Source organism: Oncorhynchus nerka, linkage group LG17 (assembly GCF_034236695.1).
Source record: "Oncorhynchus nerka isolate Pitt River linkage group LG17, Oner_Uvic_2.0, whole genome shotgun sequence".
Taxonomy (NCBI): Eukaryota; Metazoa; Chordata; class Actinopteri; order Salmoniformes; family Salmonidae; genus Oncorhynchus; species Oncorhynchus nerka.
In genome coordinates, this window is record NC_088412.1 from 48,310,752 (window position 1) to 48,323,231 (window position 12,480).

General features: G+C 46.8%; 1 protein-coding gene across 1 annotated transcript in view; it reads left to right on the forward strand.

Moving 5' to 3' along the window:
• LOC115145347 (3',5'-cyclic-AMP phosphodiesterase 4B-like) overlaps nucleotides 1-12,480 on the forward strand; it is a 111,370-nt gene that overhangs the window by 88,563 nt on the left and 10,327 nt on the right. The gene's annotated exons all lie outside the window — the stretch shown is intronic.

Here is a 12,480-nt window from a genome sequence, read left to right on the forward strand (position 1 = left end):
TGGACAGTAGGTGTTATGGGCTTGCAGGCCTCTTCATGTCTGTAGTGCACTTGGGTCTGCAGTTCACCATGTGATCTTATGTAGTCTTTTTCGCTAAAGGACAAGTTGTGTACGCAAGCCTTACAAAAGAAAACACGTCAAATTTCAGGTGAAACCATGTTTTCACGTTTTTAAATATGGTGTTTACACCACTTTTTCACGTGAGAAGAAAAAACCATGTTTTCACCTCAGTTGCACATGTGAAATGTGCTGTTTCACATTTGAAAATCGATCACGTGAAAATCTCATTTGCAGTTTCACATGTCAGAGAACTTCACATGTGAAAATCCCACTTTCACATGTGGAATTGCATGTTCACATGTGGTGGTGAAATGTTGTTCTTCTCACGTGTGGAAAAGGTTAACACGTGTCAGTAGTAATGTTTCCACGTGTGAAAAGGTTAACACGTGTCAGTAGTAATGTTTCCACGTGTGGAAAAGGTTAACACGTGTCAGTAGTAATGTTTCCACGTGTGGAAAAGGTTAACACGTGTCAGTAGTAATGTTTCCACGTGTGGAATTGCAAATTCTGCAATGCCATTCTGTGAAAAGGTAACTTAGCCAAACAGAGTAGAATTATTCAAGTGTGTTAAAAATAATGATTTTAAAATGGTATTTCTGAGCCGTCCGTTCGGGCTGTAACCGCTGCAGGCACACGCCTTTCTTCTTCATACGTTGGTCAGTGAATGCTGGAGGAAGCCCAGAGAAAAGAACAGGGTAGCTAGCGCTCCGTGTTAAAAATGAGCGCTGTCAGTTACTGTGGTGCACCTATTTCTTATCACAATGTCTGGAAGCTTTCAAAATACATCATTTTTTATCAAAACAACAATGTGACGTCGAAAGAAGTCGACTTTTTTTTGTTAAAGAAAGAGCTTATCAATGTACCAGATTTTGCTAACCGTTTACTTTGGACAAAATCAAAACGGCAATATTCTTGTCACGCTTTTTGTATAAAATATCTTAAATTACAGCTCAATTTGAGCCAATTATGAATTTGCGATTAATCACAGCAAATCCTGCGATAAACCCGATTTACATTTTGAATCGTTTGACAGCCCTAGCAAATTCACTTGTTCATGTTTATTTTTTCAAACCCATACATTTGACACCTTTGAATCTGTGTTTTAGTGATAGTTTAGTTTTTTCAAGGGCATACAGTAATGACACCTGTAACACCAAAGCTTGTGTTTTAGTGATAGTTTAGTTTTTTTCAAGGGCATACAGTAATGTGACACCTTCACTCTGTTTTTAGTGATTTTAGTTTTTTCAAGGGCATACAGTAATGTGACACCTGTAACACCAAAGCTCTGTGTTTTAGTGATAGTTTAGTTTTTTCAAGGGCATACAGTAATGTGACACCTGTAACACCAAAGCTCTGTGTTTTAGTGATAGTTTAGTTTTTTCAAGGGCATACAGTAATGTGACACCTGTAACACCAAAGCTCTGTGTTTTAGTGATAGTTTAGTTTTTTCAAGGGCATACAGTAATGTGACACCTGTAACACCAAAGCTCTGTGTTTTAGTGATAGTTTAGTTTTTTCAAGGGCATACAGTAATGTGACACCTGTAACACCAAAGCTCTGTGTTTTAGTTCTGTGTGGTGGAAGAAGATCAGTGGACATTGAAAGAATAGAGGCGAGAGGCTGTAAAAGTTGTTTCCAGACTGTTCTTTGATTGTTACATGCTCATGTGCAAATCAGCTGCATATTTGTTTGCAAGTTAGTTAACCACCGTATCTCACAGAAACAATGTGCAATTTTCCATACAAAGATGTCCTGCTCAATTCAATGCAATTTCATGTTTTCATGTTTGCAATTTCATAGCAAGAGAGTGTTTGCGTCTTTGGGTAAAAGGAGAATGTGTGTGTGTGTGTCTTCCTACCTTATCAGGACCCAAATGTCCTAGCAGTTAGGTTAGGGTTTTGGGGTTAAGTTTAGGGTATTAGGGGTTAAGGAGTAGGGTTAGTGTTATGTTTAGGGTTAGAGAAACTATGATTTTTCTTTTATGGTCACACATTTTTACTCCCCAAAAAGTCCAGAAATGTCCCGAAAATAAAAGAGATGCCTAGGACCCTTGGACTGTGTGACTGTCTTCCTGTCTCCTTCCTGGTACCCGCTCAGACCAGACTACAATAGACCTCCCAGAATGCCTTGGGGCAGGGTTAATGGCCCTGTTTATTTGGCCCATTGCTGACGTCATCAGGACACACGCAGGACAGAAGGGACTTTTACTAAAGACAATGGAGGAGCTTGCATGCACACACACACACACACACACACACACACACACACACACACACACACACACACACGCGCGCGCGCGCGCACACACACACACACACACACACACACACACACACATTTCATAGGGACTGACTAACTGACAGACAATACAGACTTAGAAAGTTATTGTCGCTGGGCAAATGAGGTTTAGTCACTCAACAGACACTGAACAACTGACAGATTATTGATTCAAACTCATTCACCTTGGTTGAAAAAAAGCCAAAAACAAGAAACACACGAGCCAGACTGAGAAGCCGTCCCAGCCTAAACAGTCACATGGACAGACTGAATGACTGGGCGCCAGACAGACTGAGGGAGGAGTCACTGATGGATGCTGATTCAAACTGTTCTGATTCAGTCTTCAGAATATCCCTGAATCTTTCACATAGTGTATATTCCTGTGCTGATTCAGTTCCCTGACTTCGGAGGAATCTCCCTGTGTTGATTCAGTTCCCTGACTTCGGAGGAATCTCCCTGTGCTGATTCAGTTCCCTGACTTCAGATGAATCTCCCTGTGCTGATTCAGTTCCCTGACTTCAGATGAATCTCCCTGTGTTGATTCAGTTCCCTGACTTCAGATGAATCTCCCTGTGTTGATTCAGTTCCCTGACTTCAGATGAATCTCCCTGTGCTGATTCAGTTCCCTGACTTCAGATGAATCTCCCTGTGCTGATTCAGTTTTTGTCTTCAGATGAATCTCCCTGTGCTGATTCAGTTCCCTGACTTCAGAGGAATCTCCTTGTGTTGATTCAGTTCCCTGACTTCAGATGAATCTCCCTGTGCTGATTCAGTTCCCTGTCTTCAGAGGAATCTCCTTGTGTTGATTCAGTTCCCTGACTTCAGATGAATCTCCCTGTGCTGATTCAGTTCCCTGACTTCAGATGAATCTCCCTGTGTTGATTCAGTTCCCTGCCTTCAGAGGAATCTCCCTGTGCTGATTCAGTTTTTGTCTTCAGAGGAATCTCCCTGCGTTGATTCAGTTCCCTGACTTCGGAGGAATCTCCCTGTGCTGATTCAGTTCCCTGACTTCAGAGGAATCTCCTTGTGTTGATTCAGTTCCCTGACTTCAGATGAATCTCCCTGCGTTGATTCAGTTCCCTGACTTCAGATGAATCTCCCTGTGCTGATTCAGTTCCCTGACTTCAGATGAATCTCCCTGTGTTGATTCAGTTCCCTGTCTTCAGAGGAATCTCCTTGTGTTGATTCAGTTCCCTGACTTCAGATGAATCTCCCTGTGCTGATTCAGTTCCCTGACTTCAGATGAATCTCCCTGTGTTGATTCAGTTCCCTGTCTTCAGAGGAATCTCCTTGTGTTGATTCAGTTCTCTGACTTCAGATGAATCTCCCTGTGCTGATTCAGTTCCCTGACTTCAGATGAATCTCCCTGTGCTGATTCAGTTCCCTGACTTCAGATGAATCTCCCTGTGTTGATTCAGTTCCCTGTCTTCAGAGGAATCTCCTTGTGTTGATTCAGTTTTTGTCTTCAGAGGAATCTCCTTGTGTTGATTCAGTTCCCTGACTTCAGATGAATCTCCCTGTGCTGATTCAGTTCCCTGTCTTCAGAGGAATCTCCTTGTGTTGATTCAGTTCCCTGACTTCAGATGAATCTCCCTGTGCTGATTCAGTTCCCTGACTTCAGATGAATCTCCCTGTGTTGATTCAGTTCCCTGACTTCAGATGAATCTCCCTGTGTTGATTCAGTTCCCTGTCTTCAGAGGAATCTCCTTGTGTTGATTCAGTTCTCTGACTTCAGATGAATCTCCCTGTGCTGATTCAGTTCCCTGACTTCAGATGAATCTCCCTGTGCTGATTCAGTTCCCTGACTTCAGATGAATCTCCCTGTGTTGATTCAGTTCCCTGTCTTCAGAGGAATCTCCTTGTGTTGATTCAGTTTTTGTCTTCAGAGGAATCTCCTTGTGTTGATTCAGTTCCCTGACTTCAGATGAATCTCCCTGTGCTGATTCAGTTCCCTGTCTTCAGAGGAATCTCCTTGTGTTGATTCAGTTCCCTGACTTCAGATGAATCTCCCTGTGCTGATTCAGTTCCCTGACTTCAGATGAATCTCCCTGTGTTGATTCAGTTCCCTGCCTTCAGAGGAATCTCCCTGTGCTGATTCAGTTTTTGTCTTCAGAGGAATCTCCCTGCGTTGATTCAGTTCCCTGACTTCAGAGGAATCTCCCTGTGCTGATTCAGTTCCCTGACTTCAGATGAATCTCCCTGTGCTGATTCAGTTCCCTGACTTCAGATGAATCTCCCTGTGCTGATTCAGTTCCCTGACTTCAGATGAATCTCCCTGTGCTGATTCAGTTCCCTGACTTCAGATGAATCTCCCTGTGTTGATTCAGTTCCCTGACTTCAGATGAATCTCCCTGTGTTGATTCAGTTCCCTGACTTCGGAGGAATGTCCCTGTGTTGATTCAGTTCCCTGTCTTCGGAGGAATCTCCCTGTGTTGATTCAGTTCCCTGACTTCGGATGAATCTCCCTGTGTTGATTCAGTTCCCTGCCTTCAGAGGATTCTCCCTGTGTTGATTCAGTTCCCTGTCTTCAGAGGATTCTCCCTGTGTTGATTCAGTTCCCTGTCTTCAGATGATTCTCCCTGTGTTGATTCAGTTCCCTGTCTTCAGAGGATTCTCCCTGTGCTGATTCAGTTTTTGTCTTCGGAGGAATCTCCCTGTGCTGATTCAGTTTTTGTCTTCAGATGAATCTCCCTGTGCTGATTCAGTTCCCTGTCTTCAGAGGATTCTCCCTGTGCTGATTCAGTTCCCTGTCTTCAAAGGAATCTCCCTGTGCTGCCCTGAGGGCCATACTGGTTCTGCTTTGGCCATTATTTGGGCCATTGTGATGAGAGATAAGATAACATAAGCCACTCATAGGCCAGAGCCTTAGTCCAACACACGGTGGGGAGAGGTTATCTTAAAATCCATTGTTTCTGTACCGTTAGATACCCCACTGACCCCATTGACCCGTCGCTGGGCGTGGTCGAGACACTTGATCATGACCGTCTCCTTTGCCTTGCTTATACTGGACACTGAAGTGTATTTTTTAACGTAGACAACTTTCACAGAGTAGCATTGAGCATGATGCCAGCTGCATTCACTGTCACGAAGAGAATCCAAAATGTGTCTTAGAATACGGTTTCAGATGACGTTGGGAGGCAACATTCTTCAAGATGTGACAGCATTTGAAACCTAAGTAAAGGGCGGTGAAAGTCTTCAGTTATGACATTTTAGACTGATTCTGGTAAAACACCCAGGGTATAAGTGCATCGAACTTTGTCCGTGTCTGTCTGTCTGGCTCTATGACTGTATCGCATTGCCTGTAAGTGATGTGCCCTTGCTCAGACTTGCATCTTCTGTGTAGGAGTCAAGAACAATTAGAAGTTTGACTGTTCCTCCCCCCCCCCCCCCCCGAGTCAGTGTTTCAAACTCTCACCTCTATTAGTTTCAATAGGTCAAATCAGGAGAGGTAGGTTATCATTTTATATATTTTGAATCTGCTTTTCAAGGAAACGCACTGTTTGGACTGACAACGGGATTATCAGAATGATCATGATATTGTTAGCATTGTTACTGACAGTGTAAACAATGCTACCCTGATGCTGGCTGCTGCAACTCTGGGTTAGAGAACAGGCAGTAGACTGTCAGGGGGAGAGAGGCAGAACTACCCAAGAGTGTGAGTGTGTGTGCGTGTGCGTTGAGCAGAAGTTACACACGCACTCACACACCCAGCTCCCTCGCGATAAGAGTAGGCAAGTCCGAGCACCCAACTCAAAGTGAGTCAGTAGAGCTATCGCGTTTCCTCACCCTCCCCACGTCAGAGTCTGAGGCTTGGCCCTTACTCACAGTTTCAGTACATACAGACGCTGCTTCCGCGAGCCCCGGCACTCTGCAGGACTAAACCCAACCAAGCTGCTCATACACACAAGATGGGAGCCTGCTGCCTGGAAAAGAAAGAGAGAAAGTTAGGGAAACTTAACGGTTGGAGAAAGGTAAAGTTCGAATTCTTTTGGAATTGGTTACTTGTTGAAGCTTTTTCCTATTTTGAAGCTTTTAAGTGGACTTTTCTGATCTATTTTGGGGTGGAAATCTATTGGCGTATTCATACTGAAGACTTAAGTTCTTTTTCGCATCATATGCGGTTGCTTTGGGGTTTTGCCATTGCTGTATGGTAGGCCTATGCCGAGTTGAGTTTTATTTTATGCTGCTTTTAACCAAGTCTTGGGGAAAGTTATTTCTCTGCCTGCAAGTCTTTATAATTATACTTTGTGTACACTTGGGCTATTTGGTAAGATTTTGAGAAGTACACCAATATAAATGGATGTAATGCTGGTCCTTTGTCATGACTGGACTGACGACAGCAGAGCGCACCACTGGTCAGAGCTGCAGCCGTGGATGCTTTGTCTGAATTGGGCTGCCAGTGCCCTGCAGATAGAGTCGTTGTGGGTCTGTCAGTTGAGTTTCTGTGCTATGGCTTTCAGTGTTCACTGATACATTTTTATCAGTGAAATATTAACGTAGACCTTTTGAGTCCTTTTGAGAGTTGTGAGACAGCTGTTTGCCTGGAGATGCTTAAAGTTTACTTTAGCTTTTCAATGTTCATGGAATATATTTCAATCTGAATTCCTTAATTGATAGAATAACAAAGCCGTCACCCCACCATTAGGTAAAAAAAAAAAAAAAAAAAAAGATTAGGGATGGTTGTGGAGAAATGTACCCATTCTCAAATAATTCAAAGCAAGAGTTACGCTACCAATCACTGATCATCCATGATATCAAAATGGTCGTTTGAACTATGTTTTGAGGCTATACAGTGTTTGCTTGCATTTACTTTGTATACAAAAATTGAAGTAAGACAAGCTTCTATTTTGGGTTCGGATTGGGTACAACAGTTTGAACTAAAAAAAGAAAAAGAAAATAGACGTAACAAGGATTCTAGCTTCAAGGACATTGTTGCTGTTGTTCTCTGAAATGTCCTCCATCATTCCGTTTATCCGGAGAATCTGCATGTCTCCAAACCAAGTTGTTGAGTGAACGAGGAAAGTGGCCTGCTCGATACGTGGTGCTTCCATCTCTTGCTAATACCACCTGCCAATGCCCCCGTGAGCCATGAGGTGGTTTCTTGTCAGGTTTGTGAAAGAGTTGACATCTGAATACGGTGAGGCGGCGGTGTTGAACTCCTACGTCTAAAGGCCACGATGAGGGTTTAGTGCAGCGTATCTAACAGATCTCTCTGTAGGTTGAGATGGTGAAAACCACCCGGAGTGAAAACCACCCGGAGCTCTCCGTAGGTTGAGATGGGGCTGCCACCCGGAGTGAAAACCACCCGGAGCTCACTGACGGGACATTCAACCCGGTATCAGATTTGAGTGATTTGCCTCGTTGTTTCTTTATTTGTTCCGCCTCTCTTGTTCTCTTTAATCATCTATTTCCCCCTTTTCTCTTGTATCATGCAGTTCGCCAATTCCTCTGATGATATTGTTTGTGGGCTAATGACGGCATGCCTATGTGCAGACACGCTTACGCACGCACACACACAAACAGACACACGTTGCCATCGCAGCCAGAGCCAGTCGCTTGTGAGTCGTCAGAGGTAGTGTGGATTCAGGCTCTGTGGGGTTGGTCTCTAAGCTTACTGCCCTCGTCCCTGAGGAAACACTTGTCACTGTCTATGTTACCCCAGGTATGTTACCCCATCATAACCACTGTGTAATCCCTGTGCGCCATATGTTTGCCAAAGCCGGGGAATCAAGCGCAATTTAATAAGATTACCTGGCACTGAAGTCGTGTGCAATTAAAATCAGACTATTGCGTGACGTTTGATAAAACCGTGCTATTTTACTCTACAAATTCCCAATTTGAGCAGGAGTCATATTTTCACTTCTATGGAAGGAGTGTCAAATTCAACAATGTTAACTTAGCCGAGAAGTTAAGCAGTGGACTAACTGTTAGTCTGTTCAGCTGACAATATGAGGACACAGTGTCCACTAGTGGCGGAAAGAGGACATGAAATTACATTTTGAGTTTGGAGATCCTCTGTGGCCATCAGTGGTGTTATAAACTCAAGTCATTTCAAAAGATGCCACAAGACCTATCTGCCGGTCTTCCCGCCTGCCTGTCTGTCTGTCTGCCTGCCTGTCTGCCGGTCTTCCCGCCTGCCTGCCTGCCTGTCTGTCTGCCTGCCTGTCTGTCTGTCTGTCTGTCTGTCTGCCTGCCTGTCTGCCTGTCTTCCCGCCTGCCTGATTGCCTGTCTGTCTGCCTGCCTGCCTGTCGGTCTGTCTGCCTGTCGGTCGGTCGGTCTGTCTGCCTGCCTGTCGGTCTGTCTGCCTGATTGTCTGTCTATCTGCCTGCCTGTCGGTCTGTCTGCCTGTCGGTATGCCTGACTGCTATCCACTGTGTCCTGTCCTATAGGATCAAATCTGAATGGAGGGACTTTTTTCACAACGAAATGCCATCACCATTCAGTTCTATACTGGCTCTGCTGCAAAGGCTTCTGGGAAACACAGCAGCTCCCTGCTGGAGCTCCCCCACCCCTTGCGGCTAGAGGGGAGGGAGGCAGGGGGGTGAGAGACCGAAGATTAGAGTAGAGAGCGAGAAGAGAGAGAGAGCTTCCGACAGACCTCTCTGAGCCCATTCTCTGTGTCAGAGGCCACAGCATATCTGAATGAAGCGTCAACACTCAGCTCTTCAAATATTGACATCAACTGTCATTCTCATTTACAGTCAGCTCGTAGAGATTCATAGAGACAACCTTGGGTGGTGGATACCTAAACAGATCAGCACTGAGAGAGAGGGGAGGAGGGGGAGAGATGCAGTAGGGATGCAGCACACACAGAGGGTTGTATGGGCTGGGGTGTGTATATGGGCTGGGGTGTGTATATGGGCTGGGGTGTGTATATGGGCTGGGGTGTGTATATGGGCTGGGGTGTGTATATGGGCGGAGGTGTGTGTATGGGCTGGGGTGTGTATATGGGCTGGGGTGTGTATATGGTACAGGGATGTGTATATGGGCTGGGGTGTGTATATGGGCTGGGGTGTGTATATGGGCTGGGGTGTGTATATGGGCTGGGGTGTGTATATGGCCTGGGGTGTGTATGTGTATATGGGCTGGGGTGTGTATATGGGCTGGGGTGTGTATATGGGCTGGGGTGTGTATATGGGCTGGGGTGTGTATATGGGCTGGGGTGTGTATATGGGCTGGGGTGTGTATATGGGCTGGGGTGTGTATGGGCAGGGATGTGTATATGGGCTGGGGTGTGTATATGGGCTGGGGTGTGTATATGGGCTGGGGTGTGGGCTATATATGGCTGGGGTGTGTATATGGGCTGGGGTGTGTATATGGGCTGGGGTGTGTATATGGGCTGGGGTGTGTGTATGGGCTGGGGTGTGTATATGGGCTGGGGTGTGTATATGGTACAGGGATGTGTATATGGGCTGGGGTGTGTATATGGGCTGGGGTGTGTATATGGGCTGGGGTGTGTTTATGGTACAGGGATGTGTATATGGGCTGGGGTGTGTATATGGGCTGGGGTGTGTATATGGGCTGGGGTGTGTATGGGCTGGGGTGTGTGTATATGGGCTGGGGTGTGTATATGGGGGTGTGTATATGGGCTAGGGTGTGTATATGGGCTAGGGTGTGTATATGGGCTGGGGTGTGTATGGGCTGGGGTGTGTGTATGGGCTGGGGTGTGTATATGGGCTGGGGTGTGTATGGGCTGGGCTGGGGTGTGTATGGGCTGGGGTGTGTATATGGGCTGGGGTGTGTATATGGGCTGGGTGTGTGTGTATATGGGCTGGGGTGTGTGTATATGGGCTGGGGTGTGTATATGGGCTGGGGTGTGTGTATATGGGCTGGGGTGTGTATATGGGCTGGGGTGTGTATATGGGCTAGGGTGTGTATATGGGCTGGGGTGTGTATATGGTACAGGGATGTGTTCAGCAGAGCTGTTGTTGAGTCCTGATGAGCGGAGGCGGCAGTTTTAGCTGTGGTTCTTCCTTTCTCCCCCACCTCGCAGAGACGTCCCCCGGCTGTTATAGTCCTCATATTATGTCGTATGCAGTGTATTATATAACGAGGGCTTCTTCTCATTTTTTATATATATTTTTTGTCTTCCTTTCCGCCACCCCCCTCCTCCCCTTCTCTGGTTCGCCCGTCTCTGCAACAGGAGGATCATCTTTGATCTCTCGCCCCGTCATTCCCAGCGCGGTGCTCCGCTCGCTCATCGGAGACTCCTGGGAAGGTTTTGCCTGCCGTGTCCTACAGACGAGCGCTTACACGAGAACACTCAGTTTCACAGTCCTCTCGCCGTACTGGGGGATCGTTTCACGACAAGCAATGAGAAGCCGAGGAGGAAAGAGAACTGAAACTATAGGTCTTCCTGAATAGGCCTGGTTCCATTTCAAATAACACGCATCCCAATTACACAGCCAGTTGAAATGATAGCTTTTTGCGGATGGCCTCCGGCCTTTGCCTGTCTGTTTCCATCTGCTCCTCCAAGGGCAGCCAACCCCATTGATCGTAGGAGGGAGAGAGAGACCAAGATTAATGACACTGTTGGGAAGTGGCAGCAGGGAGAGAAATTGACATGTAAGTGGCTGAGAGTGAGGGAGAGGTGGAATGAAAGAGTGGAGGAACTAGTGCTTTTCACTCAGCGGTTGAACCACTGGTGTGTCCTCGTGATGGCGGGGCTGCCTCGCTAGTGTTCGGAGGGGGAAACCTCTCGCTGAAACAGCAGCCAGCCAGCCGCACCACTCTCTCTGGTCACGTGACACTGTTGCCATGGCGTTGGGATGTTCTGGTAATTGGCGTACACAGACAGAGTGGAGGAAAGAGGGAGAGAGAGAGAGAGTTGGGGGCTGATCTGATGTCAACCCAAATTGGTGAAGGATGCAATTATCTACCATTCTCTCTCTTTGGTGTTTTCTCTCGCTTTTCTCTCACTCCACAGTTGTGTAAAAATAACCTGCCACGGATACCCTGACAACCTCTCATGTTATTATGGGCTGTGGATAATGAACAGCCACTGTGGTCCTGCTGACACATGTCAGGCAATAGAAAGAGAGAAACTGTGCCCTTCCTTTTCATTTCCCCCACTACTGCGTAAGGTACATTTATACATGCAATCCCCCAAATACTGTATTAAAAAATGGCTGAATGGCAGCACTAGTCTGTGGTCCTCTGGCAGACAGATAAGAAATAGAGGCTTTCCTCATCCTTGCTTATGTCAGGGAGGAGGGAAGTGGGTTATCTGCAGTGGTAGGGCTGCAGAGGAGAGGAGGGGGAAGAGAGGAGAGGAGGATAGAGAAGAAGAGAGCTCCTGTATCCTGTATCCCTGGCTCCCATTCCTACCCCTCCGCACTGCCGGGCTGTGCTGCTGGGCCCCCCCCCCCCCCCTCCGCTCTGCTTTGCTCCGCTGTCAAATCATGTGCGGTGTGTGCAGCATGTTGCTGAGGATGGTAGACTAAAAGCAGGGGGGGGGGGGGGGACCGAGAGAGAGAGAAATGGAGGGAGGGAGAGAGCTGCAGCAGTGAGAGTGGGGTTAGATGAATACAGCAGAGGAAGCCCCCCCCACACACACACTCCAGTCAGATGAGCATCGCAGTTCTTCTCCTAGTCCTCTCTCCATCCCAGTGTATTTTCCCTCCTCCCCTTGTCTATTATTAAGCAGTGCTCAGAGCCCCCCCTGGCTCAGATCTAGCTCATAGCTCCAGCTGCCGCCCAGCTCTGTGGATCTCCTAGCCCAAGACGGAGCTCCTTACCCTGGCTACAACACCTAGCCTGCTCCCCTCTCTTCTTACCCAGACATGGAGACCCTCACTGAGACGTCTGCTGAGAGAGAGAGCGACCAGTCATCTTCATCGAGCTGTTCTATTAGCCGTTGAGCCACAACACCAAGGGAGCAGAGAAGAGGAGAGATTTGTTTTTGTTTTTTTTTAGCACTAAAGGAATCCCGTTCATCTGCCTCGCTCTATTTTACCGCGGTGGATTACAGTGCTGCTACGGCCGTTGCTGCTGCTGGCTCTCTGTCCTGTAGGGAGGGAAAAACAGGGTCCAAAATGCCTGAAGTCAACTACCTGTTGTCTGTGTCTTGGGGTTACATTAAGGTGTGTTTTGTGCCATTAGCTCACATTGCTGCTTGGGATAACATGACATTACTCTGTGTT